The sequence below is a fragment of the Macrobrachium rosenbergii genome, chromosome 55 (assembly GCF_040412425.1).
Source record: "Macrobrachium rosenbergii isolate ZJJX-2024 chromosome 55, ASM4041242v1, whole genome shotgun sequence".
NCBI classification, from domain to species: Eukaryota; Metazoa; Arthropoda; class Malacostraca; order Decapoda; family Palaemonidae; genus Macrobrachium; species Macrobrachium rosenbergii.
In genome coordinates this window covers 26,942,508-26,960,732 of record NC_089795.1, presented here as the reverse complement: position 1 = coordinate 26,960,732, position 18,225 = coordinate 26,942,508, and positions in this window count along the sequence as shown.

The window sequence follows — 18,225 nt, the reverse complement described above, 5'->3', positions numbered from 1 at the left end:
GTAGGGCTTGCTTAATCTCTATGGCGACAGGGAATGCAAAAACAAGGTTACTTGAGTTACTAATAATACGATTTTGGCGCTCTATTTAAGACTTTCTAAGCAGTGAGGTGAATAGGAATGCTAGACAGCAATTCCCAGTTGGGAACCAACCAGCTCTGGCCTCTTTTTTTAAGATATCTTCTATGCAGAATGGAGATGAGGGACACAAAGTAACATCTCCCTGAGTTGCTGATCGTATGGTTCTGAACTCTTTTTCTAAGACAGTCTCTATGTAGCGAACGGAGGGTTGAAAGAACACTTGCCTCAGTTTGTGGCCATGTTGCCCTATCCCTCTTTTTCTAAGATAATTCCGATTGACTGAGGAGAGGATTGTCAAAGAACACTTATCTGAGTCATTAACCATAATGTTCTGACTTCATTTTCCAAGACGATTCCCAGCGAGCAAACAATTCCTATTGGGCGAGTAGAGGAATGTAAAAGAACAATTAACTAAGTCGCTAACTATATTGTTCCAACCCTCTTTTGCTAAGACATTTTCTGCTCAGCGTAGAAATGATTGTAAGAGAAAGGTTCCCTAGGGTGTTATCTATATTGTTCTGACACTGAATTTCTAAGAAAATCTGAAAAAATTCTCAGTCAAGTGAGGATGCAAAACTAATCCAATACCATGAGTTGATAACTTTACAGTTCTGGAGCTCTTTTCAAAAAATTCTTTATTCATTGAGTGGAACATTGGATGTAAAATAATAATTCCCTGAGTTACTGACAATGTTGCTGTGGCAATCTTTTGCTAAAACAGTCTCTGAAGTGAGGAGAAAAGGGATGAAAAAAGCAATAACCTAGTTTGCTAACCATTTGCTTCTAACCATCTTTCTTCTAAGACATTCTTTATGGCAATGAGAGGTTTGAAAAACAACAGTTCATTTTTGGATAACTTATTTTCTATGCTGCGAGGAAAGAAGGGATGATAAGAAAACTGCTTGAATTGCTAACCATATGATTCTGAGACAATTTTCACAGAGACTTTGGTACCCATAGGAAGAAGGACTGCAGAATTACAATTTTCAAATTGCTAACAGTAAGGCAGATCCTTTATCCAAGACATTCTTAGTTATGCAAGCGCGCGCGTGTACAGCGTTTTCTATCACCTTTAGACTTATATGAAAAATATAATCGTTTCCTTTCTGTAATGAATCTAGATTCACAGTTTGAGAGGATAATGAGAAGAAATATGGTACTGATTTGTTGTTATTGTGAATGGGCTGAATTCAAATTGATAAGTAAAGCGCCTGTTTCTCGACAATAAACATCACCACGACAGAATTTAAAGAAACATTTATGTTAATTTAGAAATAAATCAGTTCAAGTTGCAACTACGTTCGTTTTAATGACCAGAGGGTAAAATATATAATATATCTATAGATTTTTCAAGGAAGTAATGAGATACAAAATGAGCATTTTGTTAATATTAATAAAAATGTATAAGGCTCTCTTTGTTGCCAGGATATGAATAGCACACTGTTGGCAGCGACCTCTCCATTCCATGAATATTTATGTATATGTATATATACAGTATATGTATAAGTATATATACATATATAATTTATATATATATATACATACATACACACACAGACACACACACACACACACACACACACATATATATATATATATATATATATATATATATATATATATATATATATATATATATATATATTATATATATAAAATGGATGTATGCATGTATGCGTATGTTCCAGCATAACTCTGAAATGCACTGAGCAATTTCAACCAAACTTGGTATACATATGACTTACTATCTAGAAAAAGTACTGTAGGGCTAAGACATCACTAGCACCAAAGGGCACCACAGGGTGTTGGGGGTTGGAAGGGCTTCCCTGAAATGGGACTGGTTCTGCCCGTAGACTAAATAAACTCTCGAATTTATCATACCTCATTTCGGTATACATATGACTTACTATCTGGAAAAGAATAGAGAGGGGGGAGGCTGGTAAGACATCACTGGCACCAGAGGGGGTGGGGGTAGGAAGGGGGTGACCTGTAAAAATAACCGAAAGCGACAGATATTAGTGTCTAATCCATAGATTTCGTGTTCGCTGAGATGAAAGGTGATACTCCCAATGCCCTTTAAGTCAAAGTTTAGCCCCCAATAGGAAGGGGGAAGGGGGAGTGAGAGGGGATGAAATATAAAATGTCAAAAATGCTGGGCAATGTAACTGAAGCAACAATCTTAACAGGGAAAGGAGAGAGAGAGAGAGAGAGAGAGAGAGAGAGAGAGAGAGAGAGAGAGAGAGAGAGTAGAGGGGGTGTTAGGGATGAGACAGACAGACAGACAGACAGACAGACAGACAGACAGACAGACAGACATAGGGAGAGGAAGTGAGAGAGGGAGTAGAGGGGGTGTTAGGGAGGAGAGAGAGAGAGAGGGAGAAGAAGTGAGAGAGAGAGTGAGAGAGTGTGAGAGAGAGAGAGAGAGAGAGTGAGATGGAGAGGAACTGAGAGAGAGAGTTGAGGGGGTGTTAGGGAGGAAGGAGAGAGAGAGAGAGAGAGAGAGAGAGAGAGAGAGAGAGAGAGAGATAGTGGGGGGAAGAGGAAATGAGAAAGAGAGAGAGAGAGAGAGAGAGAGAGAGAGTTTATCGGTTGTCATCCAGAGTTTTCCCGGGCAGCGCCGGGTTGGTCAGCTAGTATGTATATATATATATATATATATATACACATATATACATACATATATATATATACGAAATGACCGCTGAGAACAGTTATTTTCCCGTGAGCCTCTTGGCTTTTCTGATTTTTATATATCTATATCCTATTAAACAAAATCAAAACGTGAAAACCAATCATGATTATAATTTCACTGGTGAAAACCCTTTATGAACAGGTTAACTATATATTTTTCTCTCATTTTTTTACTGAACGTTATCAGCTTGGAATAAAAGATGAAAAGATTCGTCTTTTTATCCATTTTCTAAATGTTATTCCGGAAGCACGAAAATTCTAAATAGTTAAATCCTAAATGACCTCAGCTTATAAAAGAGAAAAAGAAGTAGGTCGATCTAGAAAACAGAGAGAGGAACTTATTGTCTGAAGAATATGATGGTAGTGTGTTTAATGAGTGGCTGTTCAGCTGTTGGGATAATTTATGAAGAATTATAGCAGAGTTCGCGAGACCAAGATTAAATCAGACTTAACGTTAGATGATAAATGACCCGACTGAGAGAGAGAGAGAGAGAGAGAGAGAGAGAGAGAGAGAGAGAGAGGTTGACGTGTATTCGTCGAAAAATACAAACTAATTACTGCAGTTAGTTAGAAAAGGAACGAAAGATGGAAACTCGACTGAAATACCAGGAACGGTGAAAGCCTGTCAGGTTTAGGTGAGACGTTCATAAAGAAATCAGGGATGATTCTTATTACTAAGTCTTCCCTTTCATAAAATATCGTCCTTCACAGCCCTTCCCCCTCCATAAAAATGAAATAATTAACCTAATGCTTGTATATAACACCAAAAAGATAAGTTTGCACTGATCATCATGGCTAACATTATAAAATTCAGGAATGCTCTGGAGGCGACAATCTCCATTCGAAGGATGGAACGTGATTATACTCGTACAGGCGAAGTTAAACTAAAATGGGGCAATCATAATGATAATAATTCTCTTTAAAGCTGCAATGGGGGTTAATTCTCAATTTAACGAATATTCCAGTTTGTATGAAACTGTAAATCCCAATTTTGCAGGAGAGGGGAAAAACCCTGGAACAAGCATAACGCTCTAAGGATCGCGGACGGTGCAAGTGGTAGGTATTCTGTGGGAGATTTTGAACAATATATATAAATTTCTGTTTGTAACGAAGTTACTCCACGGGAAATAAACTTTGCCTTTGGAATTACCGTATTCCTATCCGAAACCATTCCCACCTACCACCAGCGTCTATAGCAGTATGCAGAAAGCAGGTAACTTCTTTTTGAGTATGCAAAAAGCAGGTACCTTCCCTTTGAGTATGCAAAAAAGCAGACACCTTCCTTTTGAGTATGCAAAAAGCAGTTACCTTCTGTCTCTGCATGAAGAAAGCAGGTACCTCTTTTTGATGTCGATGAGAAATGAGATTAATTCAATTTTTGGTTTGCCTTTTACTTGAATGAAAATTCAGTATTCTGTTTTGAGGATGGACCTAACGCCAACTACCTTACGTTGTAGAGCAATAGAGCTAAATGTGGGTTAGTACTGATCTGTAAATGAATTTTTAATATGATGGTACTTCTATTTGTGCCTCTTCCATATCAGTAACAACGAATGATAATTTCAAGTACACCAACAAGAAGTGAATGTGTACACAGCACAAATGACACTTTCCATAAAAGTAAAACTTTTATGCTTATTTTCCCCGTTCGAAAATTCATAAAAGAATATGCAAAAAAAACTTTACAATTATTTTAATGACTATATAAGTGTAGGTAACCATCAGGTGGATTTAAGGAAATTTTCCTTTTCTAAAACTCTGGGGAATCGTCCATCAGATAGTCGGAAATTACTGCAGTTTGGAACAATCAGCAGAGAATGATTAAAACTTAGCCAGACCAAAAATTTGGTTCTGTTATTTCCCGTGCTGGATTAAGGCCGGCTTAAACTAAATCATCAAACAAGAGGGCAAAAATTGATTTGAAAAAATATGATTTCATCCCTTTCATTTTCACCCAGTTTTGTTATCACAAAAGAAATTTTGTATTTTACCACAATTATCCACTTATGCGTTTTGAATCGTTAATATTACTCGTATGAAGCATTGTGTGTTATATTTTCCACGTGCGTCATCATCTCCAGTAACATGACTTCTCCAGCCAACACTTAAAAAAACTAGAAGTAATGGAAGGTAAATTGTATAACCATTATTTCAAGTTATTGTAATAATACTAGTGGTGATTACCGCTTTGCTGGCCGTTTGCTTATACGGTCTTCTCTAATTCTGCTTCATTTTTTCCAGTCAGCAAGTATATAATATGATGAATTCCCAAGAGACTTGGAGAAATATAAAGTTGTCGTTATTTCACTACCTCTAAATTTTCCACTCGCTCGTAGCTGGTCATCTACATTGAGTTGAATAAGAAATAAAAAAAGGCTTAAGTTGATGGCCACTAGAAGGGCTTAAGGGTTGGGGAGGGGGTGGGAAAGACGATGGTTAAAAGGGAAAGAATGACTGACAAAGACATGCATGTTAGGGGGAAACGTGATGAATGGTAACTAAGGAGATTACTGTAGTATGATAAAAGAGTTTTAGGCATTGGCTTAAACTACCTTTGATAACAACAATTTATGCGAGATATTCATTATAATCATCATCACCATTATCACCTCCCAAACCATGTGACGTGTCTTTCCAGTGCTTTATCTTCCTCAAATCCAACTCATCTCCGTTCTCCCTTTTTCATAGTCCTTATCCAAGTAGGTCTGGGTATTCAGCTCTTTCTGGTGCTCACAGGAGCCCAGCTGCCATTTTCACGAACTATTCTTCCTCAAGCCGTCTCCACCGCCCTCTCATCATTATCTCATCATCATATGAAACCTCCGTAATTTCCCTCATGGCATCATTTCTAACTCTATCTTGCTACTTGTTTCGTCGTACTAATTGCTTCCTGTTTCTGTTGGAGTCCACGGTTAGTGGGTAGCTTGAATAGATTTCTTTAATTTTATTTAGAATTTTCTCTGAAAGTCTGTTCAACCTGATGTTCAGAGGCTCGATGTCCAATTTTTTTCTCAATTCTTCTATTCTGATCCTTTGATTTTGAGGCCTTGGTTTTGACCTGTCATCAGCCATTTCTTATTTGCTATATTGACCAAATCCAGCATATGGTAAGGTTATTTACTTAAGGGAAGTACAGTACCAGAGTCCTGAAAAGTATTAGTTGTACTTTCACCTTTGAGGAACTATTGAACCTGTAAAACTGTGATAAACTTTTTTCGGCGGATTTTTTTATTACACTTTCGGTGTGCTCTATATACAGGGTTTCCATAAAGTCTCTTTACAATTTAAAAAATATATTACAAAAGCAAATGAACGGTCAAATATGTGGAAATTATCACAAAATGGGGAGTAGATATTGAAGGTTTTCCTTCATTTAATACATCTCTGTATGGGCACCATTAGTTGCACGAAGCCATCAAGACGGTACTCGATTTCTTGCCATGTTCGCTGTAGTATAGCCTCATGAATGGTGGCAAAGGCATCAATGATCTTTTGCTTGAGATCAGTGATGTCCCGCATCTTTGTTCGATATACAATATCTTTAACACAACCCCATAGAAAGAAGTCCAGAGGAATGATATCTGGTCAACGAGGTGGCCAGGGAATTGGGCCATCCCTTCCAATCCACTGGTCTGGAAATGTTTGGTTTAGGGATCCCATGAACATGCAGTCCCCAATGTGGTGGTGAACCATTTTACTGGAAAATGATGGTTGGTTGAATGTCATCTAGTTGTGGTGCCACATATTCAATCCAAAGGTAAAGGTAAACATCTGCAGTAATTGATGTTTCGTTGAAGAAAAATGGACCAACGATTCAATTGCACATGATCCCCCACCACACATTCACCTTTATGTGTTCAGTTTCCCTGAAACATGAAAGGCTGCCTCTTCTCTAAAACAACTCGGTTGAGGAACATTTCATCCTCAGAAATTCGTTTCAGCATGTTAACTGCAAACTCTATTCGTCTTGGTCTATCATTTGGCTTGAGTGCCTGTATGAGTTGCTCTTTGTAAGTGTACAATCCCAAGTTCTTGTGTACGACATTGTGCACTGTTGAACATGGTAGCTGTAAGTGTCTGAGAGCAGTACGGATGGACGTTGTAGGAGAACGATCAAAGCCTTGTCTAACACGATAGATGTCTTCCTCAGATGTTCTTGGTCATCCACTCCTCCCTTTATCCAACACTGTCCCTGTCTCCATAAATTTCTTGTGCCATACCCAAATTGACGGACATGACAGTGGATCTCTTCCATAGGCTACTTAGTTCTGTAGTTTCGCTGAGTATGCATATCCGATTGTGTTTCAATAAACCATGACATATATTGTGCCTCTTCTTGATGAGTAGACATTTCTTAGGGGTTCATTTAACAGTACTTCTTTCATCGACAGGGTACCAAAAATACACAAATGCAATGTGATTAAAAATTTGATAAATGCTAGTACATAGAACAAATCTGATTAGGATATCTCATCAATGGCTTTTGTAATATATCTTTTGAATTATAAAGAGACTTTATAGATACCCTGTATATATATATATATATATATATATATATATATATATATATATATATATATATATATATATATATATATATATATATATATATATATATATATATATATATATCATGGAGGACCTTAACGATACAGGAAGTTCTAAAAGTTGAAGTAATAATTTTTGCACAGTAGATTTGTGTTTTCTGCTCCATATATATAATACATATATATATATACATATATATATATAGACTGATAGATAGATAGATAGATAGATAGACAGATAGATAGATAGATAGATAGATAGAATGATAGATAGATAGATAGATATATTGTATATGCACACGTATATTTGTAATGATTTCCTATGTGTCACAGTCTAGGAGTAGGTGAGGAATCGTTCCACAACCAAATGAAGTACAAACACTTGGAAATATTAAATAACCAGAAAAAAAGGAATAGAAATGAAGCATGAAAAAACTCGAGACATATATAATTACAACAAGTAACCAAGTTCCCCTCAATCAAATGCAACACAATATTTTGCTTAAGTACAACAACATTTTTAACTTATGACCAGTTCACAATTGTAATTAATTCACAAATAATCTTTATGTACGTAGAAAAAAACAAAAGTAAACAGAAAACGAGAAGTAGCAAGGAGTCTTAAGAGAAGAAAAGGGAGGATGGGAGGTGTAGATAAACAAAGATTCTTACAACATATATTACTGTCACAGATCATATGAGTATATACAAATATGGTTAGCAGCAATATATATTTATATATACATATATATACACAAACATACATACATATATATATGTGTGTGTGTATATATATATGTGTGTATGTATATGTATATATATTTCAAAGAATCTTTTTTAGGCCATCCAGTTTCCTTATCATTTCATTACAGGTTTTCCATTCGCAACTCACTTCTTGTTTCATAATGTTTCTCTCACATGTGAGACAAGGAAAAAGAGAACAAATACGGAAGGAATTGCTGTCTTTTACATTACATGCTCTGTATTTTGCATGCAAAAAAAATATATATAAACCTTTTCGCTGGGGATTATTTTCTGCTGTCTCCAGCTTCTCTCTAAAGATTGCGTTAAAATTAAGGAGAGATTTAAAAACAACTGGGATCCTTTGCAATCTACATTTAATTTCGTGTTCGTGAAACATAAGCTTTTTTTTTCATTGTTAGTTTTCTGTTCTCAAATCATTTTCGCTAAGCTGCAGCGAGAGGGAAAATAAAGATATTGCAAGAGGAAGGAAAATAAACAAAATTCAAGAGGAATGACAATAAAAGAAGAGAGGAATAAAATAAAAAAAGCAAGAGGAACGAAAATAAACCAAAAAAAAACAAGAGGAATGAAAATAAAAAAACGCAAGAGGAATGAAAATGAACAAAAAAACCAAGAGGAATGAAAATAAAAAAACGCAAGAGGAATGAAAACAAACAAAATACTAGAGGAATGAAAATAAACAAATTGTAGGTGGAATGAAAATAAACTGAGTATTTGGGGAATGAAAATAAACAAGATACAAGAGGAATGAAAATGAAATACATGAAGAGTGAAAATAAGCGAAGTACATGAGGAATGAAAATAAACAAAATACAAAAGGAATGAAATTACAGCACATGAAGAATGAAAATAAACAAAATCACACGGAATGAAAATAAAGTACATGAAGAATGAAAATTAACAAAATGCAAGAGGAATGAAAATAAACAAAAATACAAGAGGAATGAAAATAAAAAAAATACAAGAGGAATGAAAATAAACAGCATACAAGAGGAATGAAAATAAACAAAAATACAAGAGAAATAAAAATAAACAAAGTACAAGAGGAATGAAAATAAACAAAATACAAGAAGAATGAAAATAAACAAATTGCAAGTGGAATGAAAATAGAGTATTTGAGGAATGAAAAAAAAAATATACGAGGAAAGAAAATAAACAAAACGCAAGAGGAATGAAAATGAAATACATGAAGAATAAAAATGAGCAAAGTACCTGAGGAATGAAAATAAACAAAATACAAAAGGAATGAAAATGAACAAAATACAGAAGAAATGAAAATGAGCACAATACAAGAGGAATGAAAATAAACAAAATACAAAAGGAATGAAGACAAGCAAAATAAAAAGGAATGAAAATGAACAAAATACAAGAGGAATGAAAACAAACAAAAATACAAGAGGAGTGAAAATACACGAAAATACAAGAGGGATGAAAACAAACAAAATTCAAGAGGAATGAAAATAAACAAAAATACAAGAAAAATGAAAATAAACAAAATACAAGAGGAATGAAAATAAACAAACTGCAAGTGGAATGAAAATAAACGGAGTATTTGAGGAATGAAAAAAATATACGAGGAAAGAAAATAAACAAAATGCAAGAGGAATGAAAATGAAATACATGAAGAATGAAAATGAGCAATGTACCTGAGGAATGAAAATAAACAAAATACAAAAGGAATGAAAATGAACAAAATACAGAAGGAATGAAAATGAACACAATACAAGATGAATGAAAATAAACAAAATACAAAAGGAATACAAAAAATAAAATACAAAAGGAATGAAAATAAACAAAAATACAAGAGGAGTGAAAATAAACAAAAATACAAGAGGAATGGAAATACACAAAAATACAAAAGGAATGAAAATGAACAAAATACAAGAGGAATGAAAATAAACAAAAATACAAGAAGAATGAAAATAAACAAAATACATGGGGAATGGTGAAGTTCTTTTCAAATATTCCACTTGAGCTACACGTTGAGTAGCTGTCTGTCTGCGCTGTGGGGGAGAGGGGGTAGGGGAGAAATTGGGGAGGGGGAAGTATTGGACTTAATATCCTTCGAAGGAGATTGATGACTCGAGAAATGAAGTCCATTTGCATTATGAGCGTTTTTAATCTCTCGGCTGTTTCACTTGTTTCGTCTGTTTCGAAGACAAAAGTTTGGTATTTATAACAATAAGCTCATGGATATTTTTAACATTTTATGATAGTTTTATTTATTTCGACTATCAAAACGTCCTCATGTTCTGATGAAAATTTCTTATCTCTTCATGTTTTGTTTTGAGGTAAATAGTTCAACTATTCTTATAAAACTTCACTTCCGCGATGGGGTATTGGTTTCTTACGTTTCCAGTATGATTCCACTTTAGCTCAGCTGTTCTGACAAATACAAAAGAAAAGTTTATTATCATCATGGTCTTTCCTCTTGTTTTTGTTTTATTTTGTTTCGAACATAAATAAAAGATCCCATTATTCTGATCAAAACTCTTAAAGTTTTTCAGACCGCCTAAGCTACGGAAAATTTCGTAAAAAGAATTGGAAGTAATAGTTTCGATAGCTTTCTGACATTTAGTTTGTTTGGAGGCTTTAATTTGTAAAAAGAAAAAAAATCCTCTCTCTCTCTCTCTCTCTCTCTCTCTCTCTCTCTGTCAGATTATGAAATTTACTTGTTAGAATATTAACTATGTATATCTTTGTTATAGAATCCCATTTACTTTAGTTTATTCATGTTTACTAGCCCAGTAACATTCATGTGCCTTTATAATATTGTTATTTGATATCCAATTCTTAATGCGGAAACCAAGCAAGCACATTTTTATTTTTAAGTTGATTACGTAGGCAGTACTGCACTCATCATGGAAAAGCGCTATGGATGTTAAAATGCTCTTTAGGCAGAGTTCATACAGTACATTTAGGAAAGTAAAGAAAGCTGTCACTACAAGCGTTTCTCTATAGAAGAAACAAAAAAAGAAGTCAGTGCAATGGATGTGTCTCAAAGGAAATTCCAGTAAGCGGTCATTGTAAAGTACCTGTCGTGAGGGAAAGTAAAAACAGCAGTCACTGCAAATATTATCTCTTTAAGAAAAGGCAAGTAGCCAATCACTGCAAAGGATATATCGCTAGGGAGAGTCATTAGCCCCGGAAAAATAAGTTTGTCGAAGGACAGTGAAGCAAAGGAAAGTGAAGTGCAAGACATGTGTCCCGAAGGAAAGTCTAGAAAGCATTAACTGCAAATTATGTATCTTAAAGGGAAGCTGGTATGTTAACAGTCAGGCAATGTCTGTGTTGGTATGAAAGGTAAAGATCGGAGTTACTAAAAAACAAATGTCTTTTTAGGAGAGACAAGGAAGATGTCCGTGCAAAGGACGTGCCTTCAGGGGAAGTCAAGGCAGAAGTTCCTTCAAATGACAAGCCTTTAGGGAGAGTCAAGATACAGATACCAGTCAGTGTAAAGGGCGCGTGTTTAGGAAAATTCAATATATCAGTTATTTTTGTGTGAGTCTCTAGGGAAAGTCAGAAAAACAGTCACTGTCAAAGGCAATCTTTTAAGGGAAAGTCAAGCCAGCAATCATTGACAAAGGGTGTCTCTAGGGGAAGTCAAGATAGCAGCCACCAAACAGGGTGAGTAAAGACAGTAATTAGGGAATTGTGTGTCTTTAGGGAAACTCAAAATAGCAGTCATTGCAAAGCTTATGTCTTTAAGGAAAATAAACATAAAAATAACTACTAATGGGTCTTTAGCTCATGCCAAGGCTGCTGTCATTACAAAGTGTGTTAAGACAAAATCAAACTCTAATCGCTACGAAGGATGTCTATTTACGGAACGTCAAGACGTGTCTGAGTGGAAAGCAAAGAGAGCCCTCATAGGAAACAGTGTACTTTAGAAAACATCAGTCACTGAAAAGGTTTTTTTTTTTTTAAGGGAAACGAAGACAATAGTAGTTACAAGGTTTGTATATATAGGCAAAGTGATGATAGCAGTCACTGCAAAGGGTATGTCTTTGGGGAAAGTTAAAACAGCAGTCACGGTAAAAATGTATATATGTCATTAAAGGACAAAGAGATTTTAGGTTCTGAAATGATCAAATATTACTTAGTGCCTTCGGCGTAGTAAAATTATGTTTTAGAGATTGTGGGTGAAGTGCGGTGGAAGGCGGGGTTCTATAGAAATCTTAAGTGCATAATAACTGAATAAAAATGTCACTGAATGGTTTCAAACTCTTCCACGAGGCAGATGTACGAACATTTGCTAAACCACTAAGAGAACGATCGCAAGCAACCATCGTCATCAAAGAAACTTCTTGTTCAGTCCAGTTTCAAAGGTCTTTCTTCAAAGTGCCCAATACTATAAAAGCAGAGTATTATGAGAGATGAATGTTTTTATACGCGGGCATGTATTAAAAAAAATTAGCCCTAATTATCAAAGATAGAAACAGCTCTTGCGGCAGCATTTGATAAAAGCTCCTGATGCAAATCATTCATATTAAAACCCGATCCTTCTATTAATGAACTTTAATGCCGTAATCCAAGCACATTAGATGAATGTGAAAATTAATTAGCCAGGTCAAGTACGCTATTCAAATCTCTCTGAAACGTTTTGATAATCCTCTCTTCCCCTGTTAATACTGTAGTTATGAAGACCAAATATATTAATGCTCAATTTGCTTTAGCCTTGTTAAGAGAGACCATCGAAGTTTAAGTTGAATTTATCATCTATTATTTATTTCCCAGGGACAGAGGCAAGGTTGTTATGAAACTATATATTTGGCTCGAGATTTGTAATGGAAATTAATTAAAAGTAATATGACCGTCGACCCCGTGTACCCAAGGTAGTGAATACTGAGAGAGAGAGAGAGAGAGAGAGAGAGAGAGAGAGAGAGAGAGAGAGAGAGAGAGAGAATCAAAATATCAACGTCGATGAACATATTTTCTTAGAGAGCAAAAGTGGGTTTATTTAAGTATTATGAGGAGATGAAAAATCTAAATAGTCAATTTTATAAAATCATATAGTATGAATGACTGATTAAGTATGCTGATACTTGAGTTACTAACATTAATCAAAATAACAATACTTATAGCTCTAAGAAGAGTAAATTAATATTTTTATATGATGTTCAGTAGGCTTTTCAAACCATACTGTTAAGTATAAATCCATTTAGAGATGAAGCGAGAGTAGATTTGATTTTGTAAATAACTACAAGACAAGTAATAAGTCGCTCATTTCACAAAATCAAAACAGTGATACATTTTGTATACATGTTTCATAATTATCCATAAAATCAGTTGTCTCCCTAGTTACAAATTTCATCGTTATCTCAAAATTACAATACCTTATAAGTATGTATATCAAGAAAGAGAACATTTTTCCACAGTAATTATTCACGCAAGTAGTAAAGTATAGAGAGAGAGAGAGAGAGAGAGAGAGAGAGAGAGAGAGAAGTAAATGCTCCTGTTATGAGAAAAAAATTAAATATCTTTCAAGCCTATTTCCAGGTCGAAATATTTATAGGGTCTGCCATCATTCGCTCACAATAAGTATTATGACTTTCCTAATCTTCACTCTGATATGACTTCGTGATAGTGGTCCCCCTTAGTTCATGTGCTTTTTCTGAATTTCTGAGAAATAGTTCCACAAGGAACTTCTATTATTCATTTAGTTTTTTTGTACGGTTACATCAAAGCAAATTCATCTACTTCACTTAATTTCTGGGATATTTAAACTATGAAAATAAATTCGTCTTCTTAATTTATTTCCATGAAAGAGGTCTTGCTTATCACAAGTCAGTTCACTAGCGTCAATGAACTTACTATGGAAACATACCACTAAAAAATCTTCATCTGCTGAAATATGGTCATTAAAAGGACCTGTTACAAAAAAAATCATTTTCATGCAAGGTTATTATAAATGAATTTAGCTGTTGAACCAAACTTACTAGAAGTACATATCATGGAAATGAATTCATGGAATAAAATTTATTGTAGGGGCAAATCGAAATAAATTCATCTACTTGACTTAATTTCTTGGACATTTAAATGAATGGCCAAAATTTGATCAGCTGCTTAACAAAGCTCGTAATGAGGATAGGATATCCGAATAGCTTCATATTTTCAATACGTTTTCTCCCAAAGGTACGCATTATTTGAGACAATACATTTCCTTGAGCAAATTTCTAATGATATCACCGTCTCAAATAAAAATAAAAATAAATTCTTCACTTTAAAGAATTAAGTCGATTTCGTCCGCGTCAGAATTCTTCAGAAGCATAAAATGATAAATGTACCAGTCTGAAATCTAATCTCTTTGATTTACATAAAACAAAGTCCTATGGTAAAATAAAATTCTTGAACGCGGACTAATTAAGCCTCTCCTCTATGGTAATTATCTGCTACTTACTCATCAGAAGCTAATTCATCACTAATTCCTTTTCAGAGCTCCAACTCATTATAGTTTGGTCCACATAATGAGGTCAATATAAATCCTTTGATAGTGTAAAGGGTAATTAAGGATCTTAATTAACCCATAATAATACCGCTGTTTGTAAAGGGAGTGTGATTTATATATTTAATTAATTATCGCGACAGAGAGAGAGAGAGAGAGAGAGAGAGAGAGAGAGGCAGCCAACCAGATACCCGGACAGATAGATAGACAGATATACAGTCAGGCAGAGTCAGACAGAGAGTGAGAGAGAGAGAAAGAGAGAGAGGGGGGAGGGCCGCAGAGTGAGACAGTCGGATGTACAACGTACAGAGAGAGAGAGAGAGAGAGAGAGAGAGAGAGAGAGAGAGATTGGATGGCGTTTAAGATAGCTGGTTCTGGGCAATCGTTGCAAAAGAAATTACAAGTTACAATACATTTTATAAATAATATTATATTTATGTATATATATATATATGTATGTATATATATAGATATATATATATATATATATATATATATATATATATATATATATATATATATATATATATGTACATACTCATGCGAATGCACAAATATAAATAAGAGTGCAGCACTGGTGCGTGATTTTTAGCTAATTCCTGCAGTCTTGCGAATTCTGACTTTTGGCAATTATTTGCTGGAAAATCTCCATGTTAAATGAAACACTTGACAACAATGATTTACTAATCAATATTTCATCTGGCAAAGCAAATAATTAAACAAGATACCTCAGAAAACTGAAATTCCTTAACGCATGAGAATTACTTCATCGAGATATGCAAAAATTCAGCATTTTATTTTCCGTAACAATAGTTAAGTTGAAACCACAGATTTCTAGACAATACTGGGTATGGGAAATGTCTCAGAGATATCGAGGAATTTAGAGCACTGGTAAAGGAAACAACATGGTATTCTAGGTTTACTTAAATACAAAGAATATCCCATAATACAGCACATTTACTACATATTGCTGTTGCTGCTCAGCAAATCTGGTTGTTCTCGGCAGGAAAAGAGGATCATGGGTCAATTGTGCATGTGAAAGATCTCTGTTGAAATACAACTTATAAAAAAACTGAGAAACAAGAGACCAGTCGTCGATGGTTCATATCATAACTGCTAATATTAGGAAACAGAAACCTACCGCCACAAAGAACTCTTTCTAAAAGTGATAAATCTCTGGCAGAAGCAGAAATCCACACCGGAGAATGGTATTCTAGTAAAGGAAGGACAAGTGACCTATAACTGGTTACATAGATTGTATGACTGTTATAAATATATGAGGCCTTTCGTACAATACTTAACTTCTGCGCGGCATTTGCTGAAACTTTCATTCGATGTTTCTCAAAACCAATATATACGAGTCAAAAGTTACACAAGCATAGGTAAAGCTTCACTCATTTAGCAGAGTCTCATCCACGTGAAGGGGAGGATGGGGTGGAAAATCTGTACGAGATCTACTAATCAACAGTGTTTTCGTTTTGCTGGAGTTCAGCCTAGTAACCCACCGACTACACCATTCACAAATCAGCTCCTTGTCACCATTGAGACCAAAGGCAACTTCATTCCTCTTAAGTGTAGACTTTACTACACCCACAAGTGTTGCATCATCAGCTTACTGAACAATCTTGTTTTCCGGCCAACAACCATATCACGTTTATACACTAAAAATAACAGTGGACCTAAAACACTAAAGACCCCATCGACGGAAACTCGCTTCAGCCTTCCTGTAAGAAAATCTTGAAGTACTATGAAACATATCCTCCCACTTCGAGATTTTGTTTATATATAAGTGCCCTGTGATTTACTAAATCTAAAGCAGCACTAAAGTTTATTTGAATTACTCTACACTCAAAACCTTTACCAAGGTTCTCTTGTAAATGGCATGTCAAATCTAAAAGAGCATCACAAGTACCTGTTGCTTCCCATATGCATATTGACTCTTAGCTGACAATCTTTCGAATTCCACATACTTGTAAAGTGGCTTAAAAATAAGTTTTCCCTGCAACTTTGGAGAGCACAGGGAGAACAGAAATTGGCCTGTAGTTACTGCAGTCTGCAGATACGCCACTCTTTGGAACGGGCAAAGAGACTGCACTCATCCGCAGATACTACGTAGACAAAAAAATCAGTCAAATCCATTAATCTTGAGAGACAACACACTAGATACCTTTTTAAAAAAACAGAGGGAGCAACCATCAGCATCTTCTCCAGCCCAGCTATCAAGATTATCCAGAATTTTCATAACACCCCAAGAGCGAAATTCAAATTTTAACAAAAATAGATTCAGGATGAAAGTATAAGGAAGACCACATCGTCAGCTTAATTACGGAAAAGTTTTAACGTTTCAAAGCGATTCCCAAAACTTATTACCCTTAATAATAATAATAATAATAATAATAATAATAATAATAATAATAATAATAATATGACGGATGCCAATAGGCTACCTTCACGTCTGCGGACTAGTAATCGATTCGATGTACATTTGATCAAACTTTTGAGCCAGCCATTTGTTTTTTCTTTTTTGTTAGTTTTTTCCGCTGTACAGTGCATTTTCGTCTGTTACAGGAACGGAAAAATGTTGACATATTCGTAGTTCTTAGGGTCTTTATTCCCCAAATATGATATCACTGTACTATCATTTCTAAAGTCTTCAAAATTCTCTGAATTATTCTGACGCACGAAATAATAATCAGAATGTCTGTAACAGCAATCTAACTTGACACTGAAACAGTTGTTGTTGTTATCATGCTATTAACAACAAAAATAATAAGCCCAGCAGAGCGGAAAGTAAAGCCCTGTTTCCACCACAACTTCCATTTCAACAATAAGGGCGAAAATCATCTACAAATGCATTCGATTCCCGTCCATATCGAAATTCGAAAACTCGTCTTAATTAAAAATATAATAATGTATTACGAATATATTCGAACGGAGGGGAGCCATAATTTCATGCATTATGCATTTCACATCACACACGCATACTTTAATTCCTCATCGATCATTGAGTTGAAAAAGAGCTATGGTGATTTTGCAATAATCTTTTGTGCGAGGGTTGCCACCCATGATTTATAGAGGCATTAATGGGTGTGTTCAATGTTTCATTGTTTTGTGCTTATGTAATGTAATATTAATATTAATATTAATACACACATAATAATTATTATTATTATTATTATTATTATTATCATTATTATTATTATTATTATTATTATTATTATTATTAACAGAGGCATTAATGGGTGAGTTCAGTGTTTCATTGTTTCGTGTTTATGGTTTGAATTAATAATAATAATAATATTATTAATAATGATATAACTATAATAATAACAACAACAACAATAATAACAATATTAATAATAATATTAATAACACACACACAATAATAATAATTATTATTATTATTATTATTATTATTATTATTATTATTATGAAAGGTGAAGTGAATATTAATGATATTAATAATAATAATAATAATATTATAATACATAATAATACACTATTATTATTATTATTATTATTATTATTACACATATTATTATTATTATTATTATTATTATTATTATTATTATGACACTTCAAACCGCATACTTTTGCGTGGGCAGACTAATGAGTTAATTACGGTGAAAAAAAATTAAATCATCAGTTAAAGAACTGAAGCGAAAATTAACATGTCAATAGCCAGCTGGTTCATTCAGA